Consider the following 17,844-nt stretch of genomic DNA (forward strand, 5'->3'; position numbering starts at 1 on the left):
CAACCTCTCTCTCTCCTGCACGTGGACGATGTATTTAGTTAGCGGATGCAAAGTCCGTCAGCCAAGTGGTTGCTTCCGGTCCTGCTGTGTTGAGTGTTTGTGAATTTGGCAGACTTCTAGGATGCGGTTCCATGGGTTTGCGCCACCCCATGGCGGGGCTTGCTCTTGTGCCCCAATCGGTGGAGGTTGACGAGGCGTGGGCCGTGGCCGGTCCTGAACCTGTTGAGGGTGGACACACCACTCTGATCTCATCGCTCCATCTCCGCGGTGGCGGTGCTCTTGGACGCGTTCACTCTCCCTTGCTTGCCATTCCGTCAGCAGTCTCGTCCGTCTGCCACCTGCACGTCAAGAGACTTGTCCTGCCCGAGCCCATTTAATGTCCTTGTCAGTTGCCACGTCTCGGTGTAATTCCTAGCGTGTGTGTCGCTCCCCGTCCTTCCTTCCGGCTTTTGTTCCGTTTTCGACATTTGAACCGCACATTCGAAACGTCTGTTTAATTCGAACTCGATTTGTTGACGTGAGGCCTTGGTTAAAACAATGGGCACGCTTCTGAAATGCCCCCATCCCACCCACCCCATCATCCCATCGGCGTGTGATGGTGGGGTAAAGTGTGGGTACTCCCACCTCTTCTCAAGGCCACTGTCAGAGCGTGAACCAGGAGGCCCAAACATCCTCGAGAGGGGTCCACGAGAGCTCACTCGAATGGAGCCCCTTCTGACAGCAGTGGATTGAACAAGAAATTGCAGGGCTGCCCCTTTACCTTCGTACCTCTGGGCAATATTGATATAATATAGAACGCGCTGCCTTGGAAACTCGACAATGTTGACATTATGATCCAAAACCTACGTTTCGAGTTAATGTCGACGTATTTGATGTATGAACAGTGTGATATTAGCATATGTTGCTTCGGAAAATCTGCTTGTAATAAAATATTCATCACCACTCTCTTTAAAGACGCCGGTGGTATATTCCACATTCCTCTGGCCAGGAGCAGTTTGTCCGGAGTACAACCAGTGTTGACTTCCCACGAAGTAGCACTCATTTTATTCAGCCCAGAGGGGTGATAATGGGATGTGTCAACCCCTGCCGAAAGATGTGATAGCAAGTCGAGCGCTCTAACCTTGGCGTTGCCACCTGTTTGACAAATCACCTTTCTAAGCGTTATGGACTAATCCACCCTGTGTGCCCTACACTTGGGCTTTGGACCGGTCCATTTCTCCGTAGGAGATCCCGGTAAAACAAAAACAGTTGGCCCGTTAGAATCAGAATTCGCCATTCAACAAGTATAAGAAACAACAAAGCTAAATTGACGATGATTTTTTTTAAAGTGCCTTCTTGAAAATAATGTTAGCCAGTCCATTGGACTTTGGAATGAAATGCAATAATTTAAAGTGTTATATGCACACTGGATTAGAATTATGTTTGCAGTCTGGTTTCAAACGTGTCGCATCAACATCGCATGTGAATGTATTTCGCCGACCAAAACGAATTACCTTCAAATAAACGATCGCCTTGTGTGCTCAGGAAGGTACACGGTGTGATGTGTGTGTTTAGTTTAACACGTGGTAGGCTTTTCGGACCAATATCATCCATAATATAGGGTGGGTTTTTTGGGTTTGATCGCGTAAATTAAAAAAATGTGTCGTTAAACCCGCCACCACCCGACGAAGAGTACTCAGATGTAAATGTTGTCGCTTTGCTCTCCAACACACCGGTGTGCTGTACTAGTAACCAATTTCCATGTTCTGTTTACGTGACAAACCTTACTAATTGGCTGTGTCGGGTAGTGGCGGGTTTAACGACACATTTATATTTACGCGATCTAACCCCCCCCCCCCAAAAAAAACACCTGTATTGTGTGTTTAGTTTAAAAATATATATAGCCCGTGCCGCGTCTGCGAGTGTAAATGATGAGAGCCCAGACACGGCGGGAGGGGTCTTCTGAACGCGAGCCTTCCAGAAGGCGACGGGCGCTGGGGGAGGTTGTAGCACGATCACCGAGTTGTTGAAGAGGTTCGCGGTTCGAATGCCAGCGGCCGCCCTGGTTAATGCTGCGGTGCGGTATTAACCGTAAAAAAATATATATGCAGCGGGCGTTTAAAGATCCCGGCGCTCGCATTTCGCAAGTGTGGAAAGGCCTTCATCCGGCAAGCGGCTTAACCGTTGGTATTGGTTTTAACCCTCGATAATACTAATGAGCAATTGGAAATGAACACAATTTGTGAAAACAAAAACAAACATTATTTTATTATTTTGTGAAAAATATATTAACCTGCAGCAGGTGTGGCAGTTTCTGCACAGGCGGAGGAGATGGGAGGACCAGTGCCGGATTATCTCAGGAGCAAAAGTAGCTACTACATGTGTAGCTACTGGCCCCGCACTTTCAAGGGCCCCGCGATAAATGCTTTCAAGCTATCAATTCCGGTTCAGTGATTCTGCAATTGCTCTATTACTATAGTACTATACTACTCTCAACTTTTCCGAACGACTGAGTGTGTAACGTTAGCGATTTGTCATATTATCTGGCTGTATAGCAAATGAAAAATACTGTACTTTACTATAAAAAAAATTATATTTACGTGTTTTTCTTTTTTTATTTAGGGCCCCTTCATAACATATGCTACAGGCCCCGCATTAGCTTAGTCCGGCACTGGGGAGGACAGAAACATTAACCTCCACGTGGTGTTGCAGATGTCACCGCCGGGAGATGTATCCGCCGGCCTGTGATGACGCGTAACGTCAGCCGTGGCGAATGTGTGAATTTGGTGCAAGTAGGGTGGTGGCTGTCGTATCACGCACAGGAACCCGCACCTGCACGCTGTTCTCAGTTAGCCGGGTTCTACAAAAAAAACCAGTGCAGTGTTACCGCAGTAAAATTCCAACACAATACCGGCACCAGGTGTCGGTGCGGATCAACAACCTGGCCGTCCGGACGCGGATTTACAATTCTCGTGTCGACGACGACGCCGCTGACACCCCACGGGAGGCTGAGTGGCTCCGAGTACCCCGGTGCGGTGCGAAAACACTGCCGACCACGCCCTCGTGCGCCGTGTGCCGGGCCCTCACGAGGCACTCCCTCGCCGCGCTCGCCCCGACGGCGGTCTGCTGGGGGCTACACGGGGGATCTTCTGTCTCGTCGGCTTTGGCAGAGTGGGTTTGCGCGAGTGCGAGCGATCGTCGTGTGAAGAGCGTTGCCGGCACGATGACGGCGTCGCTGTTGAGGGGGTGGCGGTGGCCCAGTCCATGCTGGCTGGCTGCTGGCTGGTTGCTGGCTGGCTGCTGGCTAGCTGGCTGCTGGCTGGCTGGCTGCTGGCTGCTGGCTGGCTGGCTGCTGGCTAGCTGGCTGCTGGCTGGCTGGCTGCTGCCTGGCTGCTGCCTGGCTGCTGGCTGGCTGCTGGCTGGCTGACTGGCTGCTGGCTGGCTGCTGGCTGGCTGGCTGACTGGCTGACTGCTGGTTGGCTGCTGACTGGCTGCTGGCTGACTGCTGATTGGCTGCTGCCTGGCTGCTGCCTGACTGCTGGTTGGCTGCTGACTGGCTGCTGGCTGACTGCTGATTGGCTGCTGCCTGGCTGCTGGCTGACTGCTGATTGGCTGCTGCCTGGCTGGCTGTTGCTGCTGTGCCGCTATCCCTGGCAGACGAAGTAGAACTGGACTTGCTTGTCGATGGCGTCGCGGAGGAGCTCCGCTTTCTCCTCCAGCCCCGCCAGGCTCTGAGACCTCCTCGCCAGGAGATCCTCTCCCTCCGCGACAACCTGCTCAAGACCTGAGCACAACAACAACACAAGGGATGAGGACGGTTTTTCATTATTTTTGCTAGGACATTGTTTTTTTAATAATTTGTTGTCATAAATATATTTTTATCATGACTTTAAACTTCCGTGACTGCAGGGATTCATATTATTTGGATAAAGTCACGTAGATAGGTTCATAGAAAATAAGAAAAAACTACGACGTTTCGATCGCAACGATTGCTTGTGTTGCGATCGAAACGTCGAAGTTTTTTTTATTTTCTTTGAACCTATTTACGTGCGTTTGCCGAAAGACCCAAAGAACATATTTTTATCAATTTTTCGAAAGATGTTTTTATTTGCTTTGGTTAACCATCATCATTATTCTTCTTAGGTGAGGATATGTTTATCAATCTGATTTTAAACGCTGCATTTAATGTTTAATATACGTGCATCTCCGTCGTTCACGCGAATCCCATCTCTCACAACCGCCGAGGAATCACAGGCGGCCTGGACGGCAGCGACCAGGCGGTGAACCGGCGCTACCAACGGTCGTCCAAGCTCTGCAGTCTTCTGTATATCAAGATGTTTCCGTCCAGTTAATAGCTCGCGCGCGAGACGTACTCTGCAAGCGCCGCATGCGGTCGCGCGCTGAGTCCAGCAGCGCCGTCGCCTTCTGCTGCAGGGCGAAGGCCCTCTGTGACGCGCTCCCTCCCTCTCCACCTGCTCCACCTGCTCCACGCCGGATAGGAAAACGACAACAAAATTGTCCGCTCGTCAAGCGGCACGCTCATCGCTCACCCCCCCCCCCCCCCGCGCGTCCAAACCGATTGGACACATCCGCACGTAAATTTGTCGTCCCTGCCACGGCGATTATCTCCGCTGGCAAAACCCCAACACCCCCCCCCCCCCCGAGTACTACGCATTACGGCGGCTGGGATATCAGCGCTGTCCGCAAGACGCACAGGACGGAGGCACCTCTGTGGGTTTGGCCATGCCGCGCTTCATCGGTAACAAAAGGAAAGACGACGGTGATGATGGCCCACGCGGCGTGTCGACGAGCGTCTGCTCACGGCAGCCCCGGCCGGCTGCCGCGGAGAAGGAATTGCGTGCCAGAGAAGCCGTCGGTGCACGGGACGCGCCGCGGAATTTTGCTTTGACTAATATTGATGACATTTGCCACGGAAAGGTTAAGAAAGCGTAACGTCTTGTCTGAGATTGATTTCCGAGTCAAAAGGGCGGCCGTTGTAATTTGGAGTAAACATGCCCAGCGATTTTTTCTTATCATTGCGCAATACATTGCCGTGTTTGCAAAAAAATATATTAATAGCGCCGCGTCAAAACATGTCCCGTCATGCTCAAGCGAGCGCTGGTCCAACCCTCGTTTCCATTCGGCGTCCTGAGGCAGCCGTAGAAATTCCACATTCTGAGCTCAACTATGAAACGGTTTTTATTTTTTGCAGGAAGGGCCCACTGAGCTCCACAGCTCTTTTTCAGAAGCGACCTGGCAACAAATGACTGCTCAACGAAGTGGCCTGTCATCGCGTGGAAATGGATAGCGGCCAAAACGCCCGTTGATTCTAAATGTGGAGGTGAAAAAGCGGAGGACCTGAAGAAAAATGCACGCCACCACGGGGAGAGAGACACGCAAACTCCAAATATACAGCAACAGGCGTCAGGGTCTGTATCGAACCCACGAACCTCCTGCATACCAGGCAAGGGAGTCAACATCTCCTATCCACCGTGGTGCCCTTCATGGCAGGGGCCAGTCTATCCCATCGGATGACAATCATGGTCCTCACTATAATGACCCTGTTGGGGGAAGACGAAGCTCTTGGGCCAAATTGACCCCCCCCCCGTCCCCCAAACGGGAATTGAACTCGTGACCTTCAAGCTGTGAGTGACGCGCATTCGCCATCAGTGGCCTCCCGGCTCGATTCACTTTGGAGGAAGGAAAACAAAGAGATGTTTTTTTTTTTTCCCCCACCGACCCCAATTTCATTGCAACCGCACGGTCGCCGTCACGCGTCTCGCGGATATCGCAGCGCTGCCGCTTCTGAGATCCGAGATCCCATCCAGTGACCTCTGGTCCCATTCGCATCTGACAGTAACGTCCGTCGCACGACACTAATACAGGCTTAGTTATTTGTTCACAATAGAGGAGGGGTTTTTTTTGGGTTGGATCGCGTAAAGATATAAATGTGTCGTTAAACCCGCCACCAGCCGACACAGCCAATTAGTAATGTTTGTCACGTAAACAAAACGTTTCTTTGTTTATTGGATATTTTTTTTTCCCCTCCACGGCTGTAACTTAACAAATTAAGTGCGGAAAACAATTCTTTTTGTCATGCTATTTGCGCGCTGCTATTGCTCACGTACATAGAAAAGAATTTCATTACAACCGCTTTTTGTTGTCCTTCCCCCCCTCACCGCACCTTTGATTAGCACGGTTGACTACGTACGGTGCGAAAGAAGTTCAACATATGTACGGGTTAACACGTAGGCTTTCGCGAGCGATATTATCCAAAATAGAGGGGTTTTTTGGCATAGATCGCTGCACCTGACAACCCTGCCTTCATCCTTCGGTGACCCTCTGGATCTCAGAGGTTGCCCGCTCAGCGCTCTGTCCTCTGTTCCACGTGGCCACCTCCCATGTGACTGACAGGGCACAATTACTCACACCCAGCCTTTTGGGGGGGGGGGGGAATCAAAATAACGCCACTTTGTCTACAGTCGGTGGCTGGCCTCCAATTGACAGTCCGCCCTCTGCCATAGGAATGTGGAATTGCCGCTGCCTACCTCTGGGCAGCCGAAGGAAATGATCGCCGCTGCATGCACACAAATTGGCCCTGTGACCTCTCATCTGCAACGTTCACATTTAATCACCTGACGATCCTCCTGTTGCAGATCCCCCTCCTGTTGCAGATCCTCCTGTTGCTGATCCTCCTGTTGCAGATCCTCCTCCTGTTGCAGATCCTCCTCCTGTTGATCCTCCTGTTGCAGATCCTCCTCCTGTTGCAGATCCTCCTCCTGTTGCAGATCCTCCTGTTGCTGATCCTCCTGTTGCAGATCCTCCTCCTGTTGCAGATCCTCCTCCTGTTGATCCTCCTGTTGCAGATCCTCCTCCCGTTGCTCCTGACCTCCCAGCCGCCTCTGTCTTAAACCGATCCATTAACTCACGTAACGATGGCAAATCCTGCACGCACACACCGGGATAAAGCAGATGATGGAGGACATTTCACGGAGAGGAAATAAAACCGAGACGTAGGCATAGGAGAGGAGGAAGGTCTTGAGCCAGGAGCGGATAGAGCCGGACAATCGAGGAGCTCCAGACCCCGGGGGCAGCAGCAGAGAAGGAGTGACCTCCCACGGATGACCGTGAGCTTTGGCGCGGAGGCCTGCGGTTGCCCGGAGTGGAGATCCAACGGAGGGAGGGACGAGCCGACGAGAGGGAAGAGACGGGCGAGTCGGGGGCGACGCCACAGACAGCATCTTGAAGACGGCGCTGGGGAGACGTCGCGGCCGACCCGAGATTGGACCGGCGAGGCACCGGCGGAGAGGATCGTGCCCGCACGCTTCCGATTGCTGTTGCCAACTGCTTGTTTTGGTTTGACCAGGTAATGCCCACTGAGCTGGAGAGAGATCTTTTTCTGAAGTGACCCAGTCAGTCCCCCTCCCAATGTCGACCGGCGTATTGTGCTGGGCTCGCGTTTTGTCGGGAAACAAACACAAAAGAGTGACCGGGCTATCACAAATGATAGCTCAACGAAGCGGCATATCATCATCATCAGCAGCAGCAGCATCATCGCGTGGGGATTTGCAGCAGTCGGCCATAAACTCCAAACGCTTGACGTCGATTCTAAATGCGAACGGGGGAACACCCCGGAGGACCCGGAGAGAAATCCACGCGACCACGGTGAGAGAGCGAGAACATGCAGACGTACAGCAGGCGTTAGATTCGGGATCGAACCCGCGACCCCTCCAGCATACCTGGCGAGGGAGAGTCACGTGTCCGAGCCACCGCCACCACCGTGCCCCCCTCCCCCCTCTCACCTCGCCCGCCCTCCCCTTTCACCTCGCCCCCTCCCCTCTCACCTCGCCCGCCCTCCCCTCTCACCTCGCCCGCCCTCCCCTCTCACCTCGCCCGCCCTCCCCTCTCACCTCGCCCCCTCCCCTCTCACCTGGGCCGCGCTCTCGGCCCCGGCCGCGGCCTCCCGTGCGGCGCGCTGGGCGTCCTTGGCAGCCCGCTGAAGTCCCTCCGACTCGGCGAGGAGGAGCCCCGTGCCGCCCGCCAGCGTTTGGAGGGAGGTGGCCAGGCCCGGGATCCGTGCGGACGCCTCTCCAGCCCGTGACTCCACCTGCGGAGGTTATTGGAATCTCGGATTTTTTGTGTTTTTGGGAGTAAAGTCACGTTGAGCACGCGTCTGTGTTGTTGGTGGATGGGTGGGTGGGTGAGTGAGAGGGTGAGTGAGTGCGTGGATGGGTGGGTGAATGAGAGGGTGAGTGCGTGGATGGGTGGGTGAGTGAGTGCGTGGATGGGTTGGTGAGTGAGAGGGTGAGTGCGTGGATGGGTGGGTGAGTGAGAGGGTGAGTGAGTGAGTGCGTGGATGGAGGGGTGAGTGAGATGGTGAGTGAGTGAATGGGTGGGTGGGTGAGCGAGTGAGTGAGATGGTGAGTGAGTGAATGGGTGGGTGAGTGAAATAGTGAGTGAGTGAATGGGTGAGTCGGTGGGTGAGCGAGTGAGTGAGATGGTGAGTGAGTGAATGGGTGGGTAGGTGGGTGAACGAGTGAGCCAGATGATGAGTGAGTGAATGGGTGGGTAAGTTCAAGCTGGATTATTTTTTCCACTATAGGACGACCGCTTGTGTTGCGATCGAAACGTCGTGATATATTATTTTTTATTTTATTTTACACAGGCTGTTGGGGCAATTGCTGTTCACGAACGCCTATCAAGGCCATCGCAGCACAGAGGGGGTGGTGGGGGCTGCAGCGTGCCCATCTCTGCCTTTGTCTTCCCAGTGCTGCTGTTCACGAATGTGTACACACTGCCCCAGATGCTTGTTTAAGGGCCGAGTCGACCTAGGGGAAGCCTGGACAGCGCTATTGGTGTTATCCTTGGCTGAGAATTTAACACGGGTTACCGGGTTCATACTGCAGTATGCACACCAATGAACCACTGCTCCACCCACACACATAATAAGACAAAGATCCCCCGTATAGCCTTAACATACTTTTGGGGAAAGTGTCGTTAGCGAGCACATATGAAGGCCGGCACGGCACACGAGGGAGTGGGTGGCCAGCACCACACCCGACCGCCTTTGTCTCGCTGGTGGCGAAGTTTACACACCGCACCAGGTACTCATTTGAGGCCGAGTCGACCTAGGGGGGGCCCAGGTCCGATTCAGATAATCGTCACTGGTGTTGGCCGTGAGCGGCAATCGAACCCGTGACGCCGGGTTCGTAGCGCAGCGTAGCTAACCTCACACGCGCTCACACTTACAGACAGACACACACACAAGCAAGCAAACAGACACAAGACACACGCTGAAGGGGGCAGCTTACAAGCAGGAATTATGGTCATATGGAACTATTTGTCTTGGTCAGGCGGTTCATAATGGCCACGTCAAAGCATTGAGCCAACACTGCCGCGCTCCTGGGTTCAAGCACTGGGGCAGAGCACTGCTGCTCAATGAGTACTGCTGCTCAATGAGTACTGATGCTCAATGAGTACTGCTGATCTCTGAGTACTGCTGCTCAATTAGTACTGCTGCTCTCGGAGGACGGCGGTTCTGAGCCTTTTACTGCAGCCTGCACCCCATTGGTTCTCAATCGTAAAAAAATAAATAAACATTTACAATGTTAATAAACGCATCGGGTTGATGAAACAAAGTAAGTTGTGCTTTCGTGACCGTGCTTCATTTGCGTTTTCGATTATTTATCTTCTAAACAAAATGTGTCCACGTCTCGCACCCCCAGAAGGGGCATCATTGCACCCCCAGGGGATGCAGCGTGTACCCCCAGGTTAAGAATCCACTGCCGAAGGACGTTCACAGTGGCCATGGTTAGAGAAGGCAGCCAGCACCACTGACATCTATGAGTTTAAAGTGCCCGCGTGTGGGTGTCTCTACGCGAACCTGACGTTTAGATCAAATTAGTTGATCGGTCGCGTGCGGTGGGGTAAAGTGTGGGTACCTTCCTCCCCCACCCACCTCTTGCGGGTTCGAAGAACAGGCCAAAATACTCTCTCGAGGGGTGGCTCTCTCTAAAGCTTCCCCTTGTGGAGGCTATTCTGCCAGCAGAAGTAATTGCAGGGGCTGCACCTTTACCTATATGAAGATTTTTTTGTTGCTTGTTGAATTCCTAATTATTGATGCTTGTTTCCTGAGCAAAGCCTCACCGAGTCTCAAGACTCTTTTTCAGGAGGGCCCCACCACATTTTTTTTGTTGCGGTTGTGAGCAATCTTTTTGCGTGAATTACAAATTGAGCAATTTACGATGTTCGGCTGTTGCCCGTCACACTGCGGATTTGTGGAGCGGGGAGGTATGGCTTTGGGAGGAACCCAGTGACGTTCGATCAATGAGCAGTAGACCATCATCACGTGAGCTGCGGTCATTCTCGCAGCGGCAGCGACGGCGTTTTGGCTGACCATCGAAACGGAAATGCGGTCACCGGATCGCGCGCGCTTTCAGATGCGCTTCCGTGGCCGTCTGGAACGCTCTTCCTTTCCTATATTTGGAAGCCACCAGAGCCATGCACTTTTTAAATCATCTCGATTGACGAACTCATTTCTTTAGAACTGCTGTTTTTGCGTTTAGTTTGTAGTCCATTCCCCGCACCTCCGGTTACTCACGGTTGGTTACGTACGGTACGAAAGGAGGTTCAACATACTAAGACAAAGATCCTCCGTATAGCCTTAACAGAGTGTTGGGGCAAGTGCTGCTAGCGAGCACCTATGTAGGCCGGCACGGCACAAAAGGGGGTGGGTGGCCAGCACCACGTCCGACCGCCTTTGTTTCCCCAGTTGTGGCGATGTTCACACACCGCACCAGGTACTAATTTGAGGCTGAGTCGACCTAGGGGAGGCCCAGGACCGGTTCGGGTAATCGTCACTGCTGTTCGCCGTGAGCAGAGATCAAACTCGGGTCACCGGGTTCGTAGCGCAGCGCACTGACCGCCTAACTAACTACCGCTCCCCATCTTTGGTTCAACATACCGATACCCGCGCCATTCGCCACGAAGTGACGGCGATGTCACCACGGCGCCCGTGCCAGGCCAGGTGCACTTTGAGACCACGTGAAGTGTCGAAGGCTCAATCTTGATTTGAAGCTTTCGTGACTGCAGGAATGCATTCTCTTTGGTTCTTTCGGTAAGGTCACGTGGGTAGAACGGCAGTTTCCCTGCTGTGATTGTCCCACCTGATGACGGTTGCTTGTGTTGCGATCGAAACGTCGTGATCTATTATTTTCTACCCACGTGACTTTACCGAAAGAAGTGTCGAAGGCTCGCTGACAGGGGGGTCACGGGACAGACCCATCAGGTGCCACGGGTTCAACATACACACACGTCCATAATAGAGGTTGTTTTGGGGTTAAATCGCGTAAATATATAAATGTGACGTTAAAACCCGCCACCACCCGACACAGCCAACTAGTAAGGGTTGTCACGTAAACAGAACGTGCCAATTCGTCACTAGCACAGCACTAACCGGTGTGTTGGAGAGCCAAGCCACAACATTTACAATCTGAGCACGACGTTTCGCCAGTAATTGCAACAACAACACATCTATTATGGATGATATCGGTCGCGAAAGCCTCTACGTGTTCAACATACACACACAGGCGCGTACACACGGTCGGCCGTGTTCGTACAACTTACTTTCAAAGCCACTGCGAAACAACTTTATAGAAAAGAGGCTGGGCAGGTTGCAATGAGAGTCAGCGTCTTCTTCCACGCTCGGCATGAATGTTTGCGCCACCGCTGCCAATGCTCTCCCTTGATGTGAACGCACGTTTATTGTTATCGGGGTGGGGGTCATTTGTTACCGCCAAACTTTTTAAACGAAAGTGAAATTTTTTTTAGGGTGGTGGGTTGGGAGGCGAGCCACAGAGCCACAGAGAATGTTGCGCGTGGCCTTCTGATTTGTCTGCCGTGCGGGGGGTGTGTGTGCTCAGGCATTCTGATCAGGATAAAAAAAAATCGTGCACGGAATGTGCAAATGGCTTTGACCGTTCGTCCTTCCGTCCGTTCGTTTCTCAGTCCGCTTGTGCTGGCGAGAGTCGCGGCGGTAGCAGCAGCAGCGTGCTGAGTAGGGTGGTCCGGACCTCCCTTTGCCTGGCGACAGACTCCAACACTACTACACTGTACACTACACTATACACTACACTATACACTACACTATACACTACTACACTATACACTACTACACTATAGCAGCTTGTTGAGTAGTGGCGGTCCGGACCTCCCTTTGCCTGGCGACAGACTCCAACACTACTACACTATACACTACTTTACACTACACTATACAATACCATACACTACACTATACACTACTATACACTACACTATACACCAGAGGTGTGGACTCGAGTCATGTGACTTGGACTCGAGTCAGACTCGAGTCATGAATTTGATGACTTGCGACTCGACTTGGACTTGCATAACAATGACTTTGTCCCACCTATGAGATGTGGACTCGAGTCATGTGACTTGGACTCGAGTCAGACTCGAGTCATGAATTTGATGACTTGCGACTCGACTTGGACTTGCATAACAATGACTTTGTCCCACCTCTGCTATACACTACTATACACTACACTATACACTACTATACACTATACTACTATACACTACACTACATTATACACTACTATACACTACACTATACACTATTATACACTACACTACACACTACTACACTATACACTACACTACTATACACTACTACACTATAAACTACTATACACTACTATAATCTACTACACTACTATACACTACTGTACACGGACTTTATGTCTCCCTGGGGTAATTCCCAGGCGTTCCGAGGCCAGCCAAGCGACACCGTCCCGCCAGCAGCAGCAGCGTGGTCCTGGGCCGGCCCCGGGGTCTTGGCCCAGTGGGACGTGCTGCTACTGCTGCTGCTGCTCGCATGAGCTTTGGATTGCGCTCATTTCCATTGGTGGACATAAGCGCAGTGGTGAATATTCCACAGCCCTACGGCGGCTGCACTGATAAAAGACATTCCACTCTCGATTAATATCATAATTGTGATGACCATCGTGCTGAAGATCATCCTTGCGTAGTGCTATCTTTCATGGATGCTGAGCGTTGCATTGGGATGTTTTGGAACCATACCGGTCACATTGTCTGTTTGTTGTCAGCTATGCGAGAAAACCAGAGGACCTGGAGGAAACCCAGCACAGAACCAGGGAGAACACACAAACTCCACTCATACAGGCACCCGAGCCAGGAGTTGCCACGTGGCAGCGTGTACGCCAGAGGTCGCAACCGGGTACCCGATACCCGTACCCTACCCGATACCCGGCTACCCATACCCAGCCGGGTACGGGTACGCCGTGAGTCACTGGTGAGTAACTGTTTGTCACTCATTTCTCAACGTCTTGTCTCTTCTCACAATTCAAGTTTCTATAATCAACCCACCAGCGCCTGTAACATGGCTTCATCCTAGAGGTCGCAATCAGGTACCCGATACCCTACCCTACCCGTACCCGGCCGGGTACGAGTAGGGTACGGGGACGGCCGGGTATGGGTACGGGTACCCGTTTGCGACCCTGGTGCGGCCGGGCACGGGTAAGGAATCAAAACCCGTTTGCGACCTCTGGTGTACGCGTCCATGCGCCCTACCTGGGCAAACCTCCTCCTCGCGGCCTCCAGGTCGTCCGTCATGCGGACGTCGGATCTCGTGGCCACCTCGAGCGCTCGCCGAGCGTCCGCGAGCCCGTCTCGCACGCCGTCCGCCTGCTTCGCCACCTTCTCGGCCGCCCCCCTGCCGCACACACAGAGCGTGGAGTCGAAGTCGCGCTCAACAACAAGCTCAGCGTCACCACGGCGCGTGTGCCAGGCTACATGCGCGGTGAGGCCACGTGAAGTGTCGAACGCCCGCTGGCAGGAGGTCACGGGGCAGACCCAGGTGCCCGGCATAGCCAATTAGTGAGGTTTGTCACGTAAACAGAACGGGCCAATTAGTTACTGGTACAGCACACCGGTGTGTCGGAGAGTAAACCCGCAACATTTACAATTTGAAGTACCGTGACGTTTCGCCGGTAATTACAACCAACTTCATCAGGTGACAGCCAGAGTTGTGGACAGGTCCACCCGTTTCGGTCTTATATAATTTTTAAACATATATTTTTTTTTCATAAATTTTAACGGATCACAACTTTTCAAATAATGAGAACACGTCGAGCGACGAGTCCTGTCCGCCGCACCTGGCGGCGTTGGCCTCCGCGGCGAGGCGTCGTGCCCTCTCCAGGTCCCGACGCGTCTCCTGCAGCACCTGGTCGACGCTCGCCAACCGCCCGGCGCTCCCCTGGATTTCTGCCACGAGCCGCTCTACGCTGAGCTCGCTCGCCGGCAGCGCAAGGGCCAAGACCTCGTTAGCAACTCGCTCCACGCTCCCCGGGTCCACGCCGTCCTCTGCGAGCGGTGGGGGTAGCGGGGGGGGGGGGGGGGGTCAACGGGGATGGGGGGGGGGAAAGGAGTTTGGGGGGGGAGATATTTCATGACAAGGGTTTTGCATTTACGCTAAGTCCTCGCCTAACTCGTATTGTTCACACTGTCACGCGTTTTCGCTCGAACGTGGTTCTTCCAAAAGGTAACACTTTGCACAATGCGGAGCGCGCACTGTAATAACGCAGTTTCTGATCGGACGACGATGAACTACCTCCCTGAGCTGCACAGCCGAGCAGAATTCCCTCAGTCCATTGCCCCGCCATCTCACTGCGTGTGTGTGCGCGTGCCGCATCGCACCTCGCCAAACTTTATCGCTACATTATTTATGGGGAAATTGTTTTCCCTCAACGTGTTTTTTCGCTTGACGACGGCACTTTTCATGGACGCATCCACCGCGTTAAAGGTTTGCCATTTACTTTCCCCTTGCTCAAGTTGCACACTGCGCGCACGCATCTCACCGCCACCACTGGCAGGGCATTGCAGTCCGGCCTGGCGGCAGCTCTGTTTAATACTGTCCAAGACGGAGGTACTCTGCAAACCTACCGGCTACTTTCAGAGATTTGTTCATGAAGCCATTCATATATATATAAACACAGACACACCTTCAACCGAGAGGATGGGTACAAACTGAGCAATCATTGGAAGGTACGTTATTAACCAGGTAAAGTCCTAACTGACTGTGATGTTTCAATCCTACCTGCCTATGTCAGCTGTGTGTCTCTCTCTCTCTCTGTCTCTCTCTTAGATCTTTCATGCTCACATGTCTTTTGGATTGCACTCTCATACTCACAGGCCTTTTGAATTGCACTCCCTCGTCGAGGAGGCCGCTCTCCTTCTTTTATACAGTTACATGCTAATTTCTCACATTAACATCATGCTAATCTCTCACATTAACATCATGCTAATCTCTCACATTAACATCATGCTAATCCCTCACATTAGCATAGCCACTTCCGTGCCCTCTAATCTCTCACATTAACATCATGCTAATCCCTCACATTAACATCATGCTAATTTCTCACATTAACATCATGCTAATCTCTCACATTAACATCATGCTAATCTCTCACATTAACATCATGCTAATCCCTCACATTAGCATAGCCACTTCCGTGCCCTCTAATCTCTCACATTAACATCATGCTAATCCCTCACATTAACATCATGCTAATTTCTCACATTAACATCATGCTAATCCCTCACATTAACATAGCCACTTCCGTGCCCTCTCATCTCTCACATTAACATCATGCTAATCCCTCACATCAACATCATGCTAATCTCTCACATTAACATCATGCTAATCCCTCACATTAACATAGCCACTTCTGTGCCCTCTAATCTCTCACATTAACATCATGCTAATCCCTCACATTAACATCATGCTAATCTCTCACATTAACATCATGCTAATCCCTCACATTAACATAGCCACTTCCGTGCCCTCTAATCTCTCACATTAACATCATGCTAATCTCTCACATTAACATCATGCTAATCCCTCACATTAACATAGCCACTTCCGTGCCCTCTAATCTCTCACATTAACATCATGCTAATCCCTCACATCAACATCATGCTAATCTCTCACATTAACATCATGCTAATCCCTCACATTAACATAGCCACTTCCGTGCCCTCTAATCTCTCACATTAACATCATGCTAATCCCTCACATTAACATCATGCTAATCCCTCACATTAACATAGCCACTTCCGTGCCCTCTAATCTCTCACATTGACATCATGCCAATCCCTCACATTAACATCATGCTAATCTGTCACATTAACATCATGCTAATCCCTCATATTAACATAGCCACTTCCGTGCCCTCTAATCTCTCACATTAACATCATGCTAATCCCTCACATTAACATCATGCTAATCCCTCACATTAACATAGCCACTTCCGTGCCCTCTAATCTCTCACATTAACATCATGCCAATCCCTCACATTAACATCATGCTAATCTCTCACATTAACATCATGCTAATCCCTCACATTAACATAGCCACTTCCGTGCCCTCTAATCTCTCACATTAACATCATGCTAATCCCTCACATCAACATCATGCTAATCTCTCACATTAACATCATGCTAATCTGTCACATTAACATCATGCTAATCTCTCACATTAACATCATGCTAATCTCTCACATTAACATCATGCTAATCTCTCACATTAACAAGATGCTAATCCCTCACATCAACATCATGCTAATCTCTCACATTAACATCATGCTAATCTGTCACATTAACATCATGCTAATCTCTCACATTAACATCATGCTAATCTCTCACATTAACATCATGCTAATCTCTCACATTAACATCCTGCTAATCTCTCACATTAACAAGATGCTAATCTCTCACATTAACATCATGCTAATCTCTCACATTAACATCATGCTAATATCTCACATTAACATCATGCTAATCTCTCACATTAACATAGCCACTTCCGTGCCCTCGTCGAGGAGGCCGCTCTCCTATCTCTTTTCTGCAGCTACATGCTAATTCCTCACATTAACGTCACTGGCCCCCGGCCACTGCTTTATGACCCTTGGGCTACACCCATTTCAAACCTTTTAAAACAGTCTGCTGATGACGGACGCTTGTGTTGTGCCCGAAACGTCGTGATTTATTTTATTTTCTACCTACGTGACTTTATCAAAAGAACCAAAGAGTATGGATTCCCGCAGTCACGGAAGCTTCAAATGAAGATGGAAATTATAAATAAACATGCGTCGTCGGGGTCGACATCGAACTGACGACCTCCTGTATACCAGGCGAGGTAGTTAACATCTCGCCACCGTGCGCCTTAACGAAACAACGTTGATCGAACCGATGTAAAGCGTGGACTCCCTGTATGCTCGTGATACAATATACAGCCGTGCATTTCTGAACATTTCAAATGATTAGGAAAAATGTACGGCCCTTCGTCGATCCACTGCTGGATGAAGAGCTTCCCTCGCCATGTTGGACATCTTTGAAAGAGAGCTTAGTAGCCCATAAGATTCCTCCAGCAGAAAAAAATATTCTGATTCTGCGTGAGGCCGTAGAGGCTACCAACCACACTGGTCGGAACAGTGGCGAACTTGGGGAGGGGGGGGGCGCATAGAGTAGCGTAGAAGTACATGACAACAACAACAACGCCAACGCCCGGTCCGCGTCGCTCACCCGAGAGGAACTGGCGCACGTTGCGGACCAGCGCTCGCACGTCGGCGATGGCGCGCCGGGTGTCGTTGCCGGAGCGGCCGGCGCGGCCCGAGAGCTCCCGCGCCGTCTCCTTCGCGTCGTCGGCCCCCCTCTTCACCTCCTCCGCCTGTCCGGGGAGGGGGGGGGGGTGTGGGGGTGTGGGGGGGGCCCACGACCACGAGTCACGCGTGAGTCCCCCCTCTCTCGGGAGGCAATGCAACGTCG

Source organism: Lampetra planeri, chromosome 40 (assembly GCF_965212315.1).
Source record: "Lampetra planeri chromosome 40, kcLamPlan1.2.h2, whole genome shotgun sequence".
Taxonomy (NCBI): domain Eukaryota; kingdom Metazoa; phylum Chordata; class Hyperoartia; order Petromyzontiformes; family Petromyzontidae; genus Lampetra; species Lampetra planeri.